Here is a 12,438-nt window from a genome sequence, read left to right on the forward strand (position 1 = left end):
ACTCCTGACTTTCTACTTCCTGCTCTCACTACTAGCCTCCTCTCTGTTCCCTTAGTGCTAGCCTGGCTTGCAGAAGATTTGAAACATCCTGAATTTATTCTGGGCTTCTTGCAACACCTTGATGTTGAGTCAATACATCAGGATCTGCTCTATAACATAATGCTACAAACACATCACACACCACAGCAACATCTTGCTGCAAAAATTCATATACTGTGACTGATGAGAGGCAAACTTCAAAAGGGCCCAGTGGCTGGTTCATACAAAAAGACACTAGGATGCAGATGTTTCTCTGAATCTCATTCAAACCAGCTGCTGGCTGACTTCTTTAGGAAGAGAAAGCCCATCTGGGTGGCTTCAAAGGAAGCATTTCCTTCCACACACAACAGCTTCTTCTTGAGGGGCTGAGGAGCTCTGACACTATTGCAGAAGGCTGGACTTATGTGCAACATGTTTCATTTGTCTGTATCTTACACCATGTCCAGTGATCCAATTCTGAAAGGTATCGCCACCTGCCTTCTCTCAAGATCTTTGCTAGACTCTTCTGCCAGAGTTACAGGATGTCCAGATCAAGACATCTCCAAAATAAGGTTGATGATGATTGTCTACTATCAACCCCCATGGTACAGACAGTTTAGTCCCTGCTGCCTGCTAATCTGCCGTGCAAACTACACACAGAAGAGAGGGGAGAATGATGGAAAAAACACTGAGGAGTTCTTGGGCTTCCTTACAGAAGGCCAGATCCTGACGGTCTGAGCGGTTACCAAGTCCTTATTCGGTCCCAATCTCAGTGGATTCTTTAGGGGCTTCAGCTGAGTAAAAACTGACTAAGTTCACCAGAATTTGGGCCGGGGAGGTGCTCCTCTGAGCACTCAGATTTTGATACCTTTGCTCGTATTCAGTCATTCTTGAATAGTACCTTAATCCACAACCTAGCCCCAGTGAAGTCAAATGGGGCTAATGGTGAAGTAAGGCAGTGGTTCTCAACCAGCAGTCTGGGGCCCCTGCAGGGACCGCAAGCAGGTTTCAGGGGGGCCTCCTAGCAGGGCCAGCATTAGACTTGCTGGCACCCAGGGCAGAAAGCCAAAGCCCCACCTCATGGGACTGAAGCCCAGGTCGTTGTGCCCCGCCACCCAGGGCTGAAGCCAAAGCCTGAGCAATTTAGCTTCAAGGGGGCCCCTGTGGCATGGGGCCCCGGGCAATTGCCATGCTTGCTACCCCCTAATGCCAGCCTTGGCTGTTATATGCAGAAAACAAGTTGTTGTGGCACAGGTGGGCCATGGAGTTTTTATAGCATGTTGGGGGGGCCTTGGAAAGAAAAAGGTTGAGAACCCCAGGAGTAAGGTACTACTCATTGTGAGCAAGAATATCATAATTTGGCACTCAGTAATTATGGTAAGCAGCAGAAACCCGCTCCCCCAAAGGAAACATCTCTATTTTAAACAAGAAGTGGGAGGAGGCTGAGGGAGGCCTGTAGTGGCCCAGGGTAGAAGCCCAGGTTACTTGTTATTTTTAGTTGTTTATTAAGATACTGCTAATTTCTCTCTCCCCCTACACACACTGCAGTCACACTGGCTTCAGTGCATGTTCTGCATTCATTAGGCTTGCAGAATAGAATCTTGTGTCTGTCATTCTGAGTCCCTCCCTCTGTCTTTCTCTTCTCTAATGTACTTTCCTTCTTTCTATCACGTAAGGGCTTCCTGGAGATTCTGCCCCATACTAGAATCCAATTCAATGCAACTTCAGTTTGTACAGCATCTTCCAGTCTATCCCAGAATGCTTCACTGAGCTGAACAAAACAATGAAAGAAAGGAGTAGCAGGGGGAGAGGAATGAAGAGGTATAAGATGCAAGGAAGAAAGATCTGTTTTCAGATGAGACTTAGTAAGTGGCAGAGCATTGAGTGGAGCAGTGCAGATAACTGATTTTTCAGTGTGCTGACCAAAACAAAAAATGAAATTTTAAAAAAATAACTTTGGGCCAATGGAGGCAAATCGAAAAAGTTGTTTACAAAATTCTTTTGGGTCAAATAAAACATTTTTTTTTTACCTGAAATGAAATGTTTCATTTTGGTTTTGAGTTTTTTAAGGTTTTTTTTACAAATAAAATTGAAGTCAAATACTAAAAAAAAATTGAACCGTTTCATTTAAAAAATGTCAAAACAAAATGTTGTGACTTTGGGGGACTTTTGGGGGGGGTTGGCTGGTGGGTTTGATTTTCTTCCAACTGAAAACATCTGGTGAACTCAACACAAATTTGCTCAATGTTTCAGCCAACCCATAACTGCAATTTTCTATGAAAAAATGTTTGTCCAAAAATTTTTGCCCAGCTCTAGTGTTGAGGAGACAGAGCAGCACAGGAAGCCCTGTCAGGCAGCAGGAGCTTCAGAGGAGAAGCAGCACTGACACTGTTCTGTGAAAGGACAGAGGGGAGGTCATTGCTGGATCACCTGAGGGACTGAGGGGCTGACTAGAGACAGACAAGGTCAGTGAGATAGGCTGGAGCAGAACAATGGAGGCTTTTCAAAACTAGGACATTTTTATACTGAAACCTGAAATAACAGTGGAGCCAGTAGGTCCTATTTCTTTGTATAACTTAGAAAGTGAGCCGTGTGAGGATGAGCTACAGATACATGCTGGAGTCTAGGATACCTCCTGGAGTCAGAAGAGCACATAGAGAAAAAGAGCTGCCATAGTTAAGGTTAGAGCAGATGACGGCAGGAATGAGGGTTCCAAAAAGAGATAGAGCCAAGCACATGTCATTCATGGAAGAGTTTGTGAAGATGGAGATGGGCAAAGTGGAAGAAGACAATGAGTTCAGGCCAAAAGTACAGACAGTGGAAGCAAAACAGAATTCGAAGCTGGAGATGGAAGCTGGGCGGTGCGGGGCGGGGGGAAGAGAATCATCCCTCCTGAAAATGAGACTGCAGATTAAGAGCGGCACAAAATCAGGTTGGTAACCTCACAGAAACAAGGTTTCTCAGGAGATCCCCATTGCTTCCTGGTCTCAGCTCGGAATATGGAAACACCATGAAAACAGCTTGTTCCACAGTACCTCAGCCCAACCCAGGAAGTCAAAGCCCGTAACATTTATTTTAATATCTTCACTTTGAACCTTTTCAGGATTTGGAGCTAGTAGAGATTTGGCTTGGTTAGTACATTATTTCCTCAGTTTGTCCTCCCTGGCTCTTTGTGCTGAAGAATAGGTTATGATGTTGCAGTACATGCTGCTGGCTGTAATATTTGACTATTAGCCTGCTGTACAATACGTGACAGAGGCTGACCACAGCACAAGCACATGCTGTCACAAAAGCTCCATTGTTAGAAGGGGCTGACCCACCAATGCATGCAGTGAGGTGGGCTTTGTGACAGAAGGTCGACCCAACACAGCCAGCTTCTCTAGGGATTTAGTGTGCCTCACAAATTTGATGCCGCAGGCAGGTTTGTGTGACTGAATATGGGACAGTTAATGACTCTGTAATTTCTCCACAGATGGGACATTTGTGCCCTGGAAACAGAGAAAGGACCCCAGGAAAAGCTTTGGCCATAATGCCTAGGTATGGTGCCCTCCCCTTCTGAGACCTAGGGACTGTGGGGGAGGCGCCACTCAGGGGCTATTTCTGGGAGCATGTCCCTGCCCTCCCTGTTGTGTTTCCGTCATTGTGTTGAACTCTTTCCCATCCGTGGCTTTTAAATCTCCAGCAATCTTCCAGGCGCCGCTCAGCACAAAAGGCAGGGTGGGGACAAGGGGGAGGGGAAGAGCTGAGGAAAAAAATGAACCCCTAAAAATAGCTCTGCCAAGTAAGATTGTTTTCCTGACACAGACGGTTCATTGTTAGGCCCTGACACGTCAGTTCAACCTCCCTCCCCATCCTTGCTTTTTTCTCCCACCCCTCTCCGGCCCAGCTTCCTGTCTACTCCCATCCACAGAGCTGGACTGTATTGTGGAGTTGCACAGCTGTCTTTGTTTTTATGGGTGCATGATAGGATCAGGCATTGGGGACAACTCTCACCCTGCATGGGTTTCCCACCACATTCATCACTTAGCTCTCTCCGCCACAATAGGACCTCCTCCCACTCCCATCTTCCTCTCCTTCTGCCATGGGACACCCGCCATTCCCACCAACCCTTCTGCTATGGGACACCCACCACTCTCACCTCCCTCCTCCTCCCCTGCCATGGGACTCCCACCAAGTCCCTTGCCATGGGAGGCCCTCCATTCTTACCTCTCTCTTTCCCCCCATGGGACACCCTCCACTCTCACACCCCTCCTCTGCCCTCCCAGCCCCCTGCCATGGCATTCCCATCACTCTTATCTTTTTCTTCCTTCTTCCTGTTAAAAACTAAAACCTTACTTTGTGGCATGGCTCAGAGCCCCAGTGCTTCAGACACTTAAGGGCACCATGGGTGAAGGGGGCACATCATACCTGCATGCTGTGGGACAGCCCTACCGCTGGCCCTGTGCTAGGGACAGATCAACCACTAGACACAATAGGCCCATACCTAGAGCTGTAGCTGTGAGCTCATGTAATGATGTCACTGCTGTCGTGTGCTGTCAGAGGAGAGCAGGTGGAGCAGACTGCACGCAGCATGAGATTGCCAGGCTCCACCCCATTGCCGATATTTGGATGATTGAGGGCAGGTCTGAGATGATGCTGCCTTTTCTTCTCCTTGAACAGTGGAGCACAGGTGCATCCTGGGCCATCACTGATGGCTATGGGTATGTCTACACTGCAGTTAGATAGTGGTGGCTGGTCTATAGCAGCTGACCCAGGCTTGCAGGGCTCAGGCTAAGGGGCTGTTTAATTGCAGTGTAAGCATTCGGGCTCAGTCCCTGTGGACACGACCACCACCTGTCACTTAGGCCCATACCTTGAGTACTCTCTTTGACTCAGCCCTCTCTCCTGACCCTCACCTCCAGACCCTGTCCAAGTCTTATGCTTCTTTCTGCACAACATCTCTAAGGGCTTGTCCATACCGCAACTTGATGTGCAGCAAGCTGGGGTGTAACTCTACAGCGTACAGCCTGCTGCACATTCAATTGTTGAGTGGACCCTGCTGCTGAGCACCAAAAGTTTTGTCGTGCACTTTGATCTACTGCTGTTTGAAATGGGAGTATGTCAAAACACATTATAGAACTTATAGTGCACAGTAACAAGGTCCACACAGCAGCTTAGTGCACGGCAGGCTGATATGCTGTAGACTTACACCCCAGCTTGCCATGCAGTATGTTTCCCTATAGACAAGCCCTTAGATCCATCCCTTTCTCTTCATTCACACAGCTAAAACTCTTGCCCAGGCCCTCATCATCTTAACTACTATAAACGCCTCTTTGGCGTTCTTATAGCTGGCAAATGCCAGCTTGCCCCATCTACATCAATTCAAAATGCTGCTTGTGACAGAGTACTGGAAGCTAACACTATTGAAATCCTGGGGGTGGGTGGGCATAAGCCCATCTGCATCTGAAAGCCTAAGAGGAGGAGCTACTGAACCCAGGGTTCAAGTAAGGTCAGGGAGGCAACAAATGAGAAAACAGGAATGGGCATGAGGGTCACAGGGTCATAAGCAGGAAGCCAGAGGGGGACACCAAGCAGAGAACCCCAGACAGCACCCACCTCTCCTTGAAGGTGTCCAGGGGGTCAGTGGACATGGCCCAGAGGAACTCTTCCCAGATGTACTCCTTTTCTTTTTGTGAATAGACTAACACGGCTACTACTCTGAAACCTGTCTTCCCAGATGCTTGATCAAAGGGAGGGGCGGAAATAGGCCCCACAGTCACAGAGCACCTCCCAATCCAGCATCCTCCTCTTGGTATGGTGGATGGCCAACTTGGCCAGCGCCAGGAGGAGGTTGATAAGGAGGTCTTGTGACTTCGTGGAGCCATGGATGGGGAATACATAAATCAGGAGGTGGGGGAAAAGTGCAGCCAGAACCTTAGGCCTGGTCTACACTAGGAGTTGAGGTCGGATTTAGCAGCGTTATCTCGATTTAACCCTGCACCCGTCCACACGACGAAGCCCTTTTTTTTTGACTTAAAGTTAAACTCTTAAAATTGATTTCTTTACTCCATCCCCGATGAGGGGATTAGTGCTGAAATCGGCCTTGCGTCCACACTACCCCAAATTCGACATCGCAATTGGCCTCCGGGAGCTATCCCAGAGTACTTGGTTGTGACAGCTCTGGACAGTGCTCTCAACTCAGATGCACTGGCCAGGTAGACAGGAAAAAGCCCGCGAACATTTGAATATCATTTCCTGTTTGGCCAGTGAGGCGAGCTGATCAGCACAGGTCACCATGCAGAGCTCATCATCACAGGAGACCATGCAGTTTCAGAATTGCCGAAGAGCTCCAGCATGGACTGAACGGGAGGTACGGGATCTGATCGCTGTATGGGGAGATGAATCCGTGTTGGCAGAACTCTGTTTGAAAAGACGAAATGCCAAAATATTTGAAAAAATCTCCAATGGCATGAAGGACAGAGGCTATAACAGGGACCCACAGCAGTGCCACATGAAAATTAAGGAGCTCAGGCAAGCCTACCAAAAAACCAGAGAGGCAAATGGCCGCTCCGGTTCAGAGCCCCAGACATGCCGCTTCTATGATGAGCTGCTTGCCATTCTAGGGGGTGCAGCCACCACTACACCAACCCTGTGCTTTGACTCCGTCCAAGGAGTGGGAGGCAACATGGAAGAGGGTTTTGGGGGCGAGGAAGATGAGGAGGAGGAGGAGGTTGTAGATAGCTCACAGCAAGCAAGCGGAGAAACCGGTTTCCCCAACAGCCAGGATCTGTTTAGCACTGTGGACCTGGAGCCAGTAGCCCCCGAACCCACCCAAGGTGGGCTCCTGGACCCTGAAGGCGGAGAATGGACCTCTGGTGAGCATACCTTTTAAAATAGTATACATGGTTTAAAAGCCAGCGAGTTTAATTATTAATTTGCCCTGGCATTCGCGGCCAGTACAGCTACTGGAAAAGTCTGTTAACGTGTCTGGGGATGGAGCGGAAATCCTCCAGGGACATCTCCATAAAGCTTTCCTGGATGTACTCCCAAAGCCTTTGCAAAAGGTTTCTCGGGAGGGCAGCCTCATTCTGTCCTCCATGGTAGGACACTTTACCACAACTGGCCAGTAGCACCTAATCGGGAATCATTGCAGAACAAAGCATGGCAGTGTGTGGTCCCAGTGGTTGCTGGCATTCAAGCAACATCCGTTCTTTATCTCTCTGTGTTACCCTCAGGAGAGTGATATCATTCATGGTCACCTGGTTGAAAGAGGGTGGTTTTAGTAAGCGGACATTCAGAGGTGCCCATTCCTGCTGGGCTGTTTGCCTGTGGCTGAACAGAAATCTTCCCCGCTGTTCGCCACGTGGTGCAGGGAGGGGTGAAGCGATCATCCCAGAGAATTGGGGGTGTGCGTGGTGGTGGGGGGGTTATTTGGGTTTTTGCTGCACGTGAACCCGGAAACCGCAGCCCCTCCTTTTAATTTGCCAACCCACTTTTAATGGCCAACCCAATGGCTACTTCGTATGGGAAATGAGGGTGCTGCTTTTGAAGCCATTCCCAGATGTTATGAAGGTTAAAGAAGTCAAAAGACTGTGGCTTACCCTGGCTGCCTGCAAGCCGAATTCTGCTGCCCGGCCCTGCGTGAGTGATCTCTCCAACCAAACCGGCATACCCTCAATATGAGGCAAAATGCAACCTTGTAATGAAAGCACATGTGCTATGTAATGTTAACAGCAAGGTTTACTGTGAAAGAGTCTACCCACTGTTCTATAAAATGTCTCTTTTTAACTACCACTCTCCCTTTTTTTTTCCTCCACCAGCTGCATATGTTTCTCCTTCCCAGAGGCTAGCGAAGATTAGAAGGCGAAAAAAACGCACTTGTGATGAAATGTTCTCTGACCTCATGCTGTCCTCTCACACTGACAGAGCACAGCAAAATACGTGGAGGCAGACAATCTCAGAGTGCAGGAAAACAAAATATGACCGCGAGGAGAGGTGGCAGGCTGAAGACGGTAGGTGGCGTCAGCTTGCTGAAAGAAGGCAGGAGTCAATGCTCAGGCTGCTGGAGGATCAAACTCATATGCTCCAGCATATGGTTGAGCTGCAGGAAAGGCAGCAGGAGCACAGACTGCCGCTACAGCCCCTGTGTAACCAACCACCTTCCTCCCCAAGTTCCATAGCCTCCTCACCCAGACGGCCAAGAATGCGATTCGGGGCCTCCGGCCACCCAGCCACTCCACCTGAGAGGATTGCCGAAGCAACAGAAGGCTGGCATTCAATAAGTTTTAAAGTTTTAAAGTGCTGTGTGACCTTGTCCTTCCCTCCTCCGCCACCCTTCCTGGGCTACCTTGGCAGTTATCCCCCTATTTGTGTGATGAATAAATAAAAATTCATGAGTGTGAAGAAACAATGACTTTATTGCCTCTGCAAGTGGTGATCGAAGGGGGGAGGGGTGGGTGCTTCACTTACAGGAAAGTAGAGTGAAACCAGGTGCTGGGGGAGGAGGGTTTCCATCAAGGAGAAATAAAAAGAAATTTCACACCATAGCCTGGCCATTCCTGAAACTGGTTTTCAAAGCTTCTCTGATGTGCACCACCCCCTCCTGTACTCTTCTAACCATCCTGGTGTCTGGGTGCGCGTAATCAGTGGCCAGGCAATTTGCCTCAACCTCCCACCCCACCATAAACATCTCCCCCTTACTCTCACAGATATTGTGGAGCGCACAGCAAGCAGTAATAACAATGGGAATATTGGTTTCGCTGAGGTCTAACCAAGTCAGTAAACTGCGCCAGCGCACTTTTAAATGCTCAAATGCACATTCTACCACCATTCTGCACTTGCTCAGCCTGCAGTTGAATAGCTCCTGACTACTGTCCAGGGTGCCTGTGTATGGCTTCATAAGCCATGGCATTAAGGGGTAGGCTGGGTCCCCAAGGATAACTATAGGCATTTCAACATCCCCAATGGTTATTTTCTGGTCTGGAAAGTAAGTCCCTTCCTGCAGCTGTTGAAACAGACCAGAGCTCCTGAAGAAGTGAGTGTCATGTACCTTTCCCGGCCATCCCACGTTGATGTTGGTGAAACGTCCCTTGTGATCCACCAGTGCTTGCAGCACCATTGAAAAGTACCCCTTGCGGTTTATGTACTCGCTGCCTTCGTGCTCTGATGCCAAGATAGAGATATGGGTTCCGTCTATGGCCCCACCACAGTTAGGGAATCCCATTGCAGCAAAGCCATCCACTATGACCTGCACATTTCCCAGAGTCACTACACTTCATATCAGCAGCTCAGTGATAGCATTGGTTACTTGCATCACAGCAGCCCCCACAGTAGATTTGCCCACTCCATATTGATTCCCGACTGACCGGTAGCTGTATGGCGTTGCAAGTTGCCACTCGCTTCTCAACTGTGAGGGCTTCTCTCATCTTGGTATTCTTGAGCTTCAGGCAGGGGAAAGCAAATCACAAAGTTCCATGAAAGTGCCTTTACGCATGTGAAAGTTTTGCAGCCACTGGGAATCATCCCAGACCTGCAACACTATGCAGTCCCACCACTATGTGCTTGTTTCGTGGGCCCAGAATCGGCATTCCATGGTATGAACCTGCCCAATTGACACCATGATGTGCACACTGCAGGGGCCCGTACTTTGTGAGAGGTCTATATCCATGTCCTCATCACTCTCGTCACCGCGCTGCAGTTGCCTCCTCCTTGCCTGGTTTCGCTTTTCTTGCAGGTTATGGTTCTGCATATCCTGCTGGATAACACACCCGGTGTTTATAGTGCTCATAATTGCCGCGGTGATCTGAGCAGGCTCCATGTTCCCAGTGCTATAGTGTTTGCGCTGAAAAAAGGTGCAAAACGATTGTCTGCCGTTGCTTTCATGGAGGGAGGGAGGGAACGGGGGCCTGACGATATGTACCCAGAACCACCCGCGAGAATGTTTTTGCCCCATCAGGCATTGGGATTTCTACCCAGAATTCAAATGGGCAGCGGAGACTGCGGGAACTGTGGGATAGCTACCCACAGTGCAACGCTCCAGAAGTCGATGGTTGCCTTGGTACTGTGGATGCACTCCGCCAACTAAATGCACTTAGAGCATTTGTGTGGGGACACCCACAATTGACTGTAAAAAAAAGCTTTCTACAAAACTGACTTCTATAAATTTGACCTAATTTCGTAGTGTAGCCTTAGGAGAACATCTTTCTCCTCTGCTCTAGCAGTGCTGGTCTGAAATGAGATTTCTGGTTGGTTGAGGAACTGTACTACTGAATGGATGCTCTAATACCCTTATGATCTCATTGGCCAATAATGATGTCAATCCACTACGGAAAATAAAATCCTCATATGGACAATTTTTAATTGGATGAGAGCACTGCCATTCGAAGATTGCCCCTGCACCGCTCCCCTCTTGAGCACATGATGTCTTACCTTTACAGTGTGATTGGCTTGTACTGCCTCTGTCACACTGCCCGAGAAGAAAGGAATTCTGGGTTAACCTGGCACTATAAAAATAGCAGTATGCCAGTGCAATAGAGTGATTCAGGCGGTAGGAGTGTTGGTTAAGGGAATTATTTGGTGGGTGTTTGTGGGTGGTGTTAGGCTGGTGGATGACGTATGTTCTTTATACACATGGGTAGGAAGGAAGGATAGACAGTCAGTCTAACTAACTAGTGTGTAGGGATGTGTGGTGTCTTATGGTGAGTAGTCTTGCCTGAAGGCAGGAATGGGTTTTAGCCACTTAGTCTCTCAAACAGAACTCTCCTGCTATCAGGATTACCTCCTATGGAAGATGGGGACTGTTTTGAAAAGGTCCCACTGAATTTTTGAATAAGTAAATTATTTAAAGGGGTGTTCATTATTTCTCTGTTGCCCATTGTTCTAGGAGTTGTGGGATTTTTGTTTTACTCACGAATCTTCCCCAACTACCAGTGGGGGGAGAGGGGGCTCCCATGGGAGGCTTTTGCCATCTTCTAGCTTAAATTTTAATTTAGGAATCTCTAAAAAACTGTTTCTAAACTGCACTAAACCTCCAGGCAGTGGCATTTGTTTTTGCTGCCGTGACTACTTAGCCATGACTGTGAAGCCAGCGCTGCCTCCAATCCTCACAGCCCCAGCTGCTATTTCCCCTCCCCCACCAACACAAAAAAAAACTTAAACTGGATTAAAAGGAATCAAACTCCTAAATACTAATCTTTCCCTCCTTCCCCTGCCATCAGCTGTGAGCAGTAGCACCCACTGGCAGCTGCAGACATAGGCTGTCGCTGAGAGAACCAGGTGCTACTGCAACTGGCAGGTCCTGCTCTTGTTTATTGCCCTAACATTGTACAAACGCTAAAGGAAACCCTGGTAGGAAAAATGCCAGTTCCTCTCCCCGGTATGCTCTCTCTGCCTGCCAGGAAGGCACTTCCCTCGCCATGGCCAGACTCATTGCCTCGTTTGCTGGATAAATACCTGTCCTTCTGACCTGCTCACCAACCACTGAAGCCCGCATTGACATTTTCCCTAGTGTGGGGGACACTGAGCAGGGAAATTAGCTATGGGGGGCACCCCTCATGCTCCAGGGAGTCCTTCCCTACCAGGATGCTGGTGCTCCAAACTGAGAAAATTCCTCCTCCTCCTCTTCCCTTCCCTCCCCACAAGAATCTTGGTCATGTATGTAGTTGCTATCTCTGCTGCTGAGCTGGGATCTGTGCTCTGGGATACCTCTGGCTGCAGCACTTCCTCTCCCCAGGCATCTTTTTACCCTGACAAGTGCCAGGGTGTGCAGTGGCCAGCAGCAGTTGATGCCACAGCATGGATCCCAATTCAGCTAAGGCAATGCTACTATAGTCTATTTTTGCCACTTCTGAATCACTTATAATATTGACTCCACATGAAGTTACAAAAGCAAATATCCCTAGTAGTGCATCATTGTCTTCAGCATTATGCAGAGTTAGGGGTCTACCAGCTGCAGCGACTAGGCAGTAGGGAATGGGGCCTAAAATCTCCAAGTAAGGAGGGACAAAAACATCCTTTCATCATGCCAGGCTTGCGTTGGCTCTTTCACCCTGTCAGCGACAGGTTCAAGTTCTTTCCTGACAGACTGGGGTGTTGTAGATTGTGAGTTACGGCAGGAGTTGGTCCAAAGAGTTTTGGACAGAGTCAGAAGTGCATCAAGAGGCTGTCAACTCAGCGTACCTGGCTTGTTGGGCCAGGTATTATGGCTACAGCTGAGAGCAGTCAGAGCATGGCCCTGTGTAGTAGTGGTGGCAGTAGCAAATTAGCCCGACAGAGCAAGAGGGTTTTGTTCTCTTTGCAGTAGATTATGACCAAGAAGCCTGGCTTCTGGAGCTACCCTTCTATTTTTAGACCCTCTCATGTGCCCACCCAGTGCTGTTCCCCCTGTTTGTTTCCTACCAAACAATGAGACCTGAAAGAATTGTTTGGAAAGGAGCCAGCACT

The sequence above is a fragment of the Caretta caretta genome, chromosome 1 (assembly GCF_965140235.1).
Source record: "Caretta caretta isolate rCarCar2 chromosome 1, rCarCar1.hap1, whole genome shotgun sequence".
Lineage (NCBI taxonomy): Eukaryota > Metazoa > Chordata > Testudines > Cheloniidae > Caretta > Caretta caretta.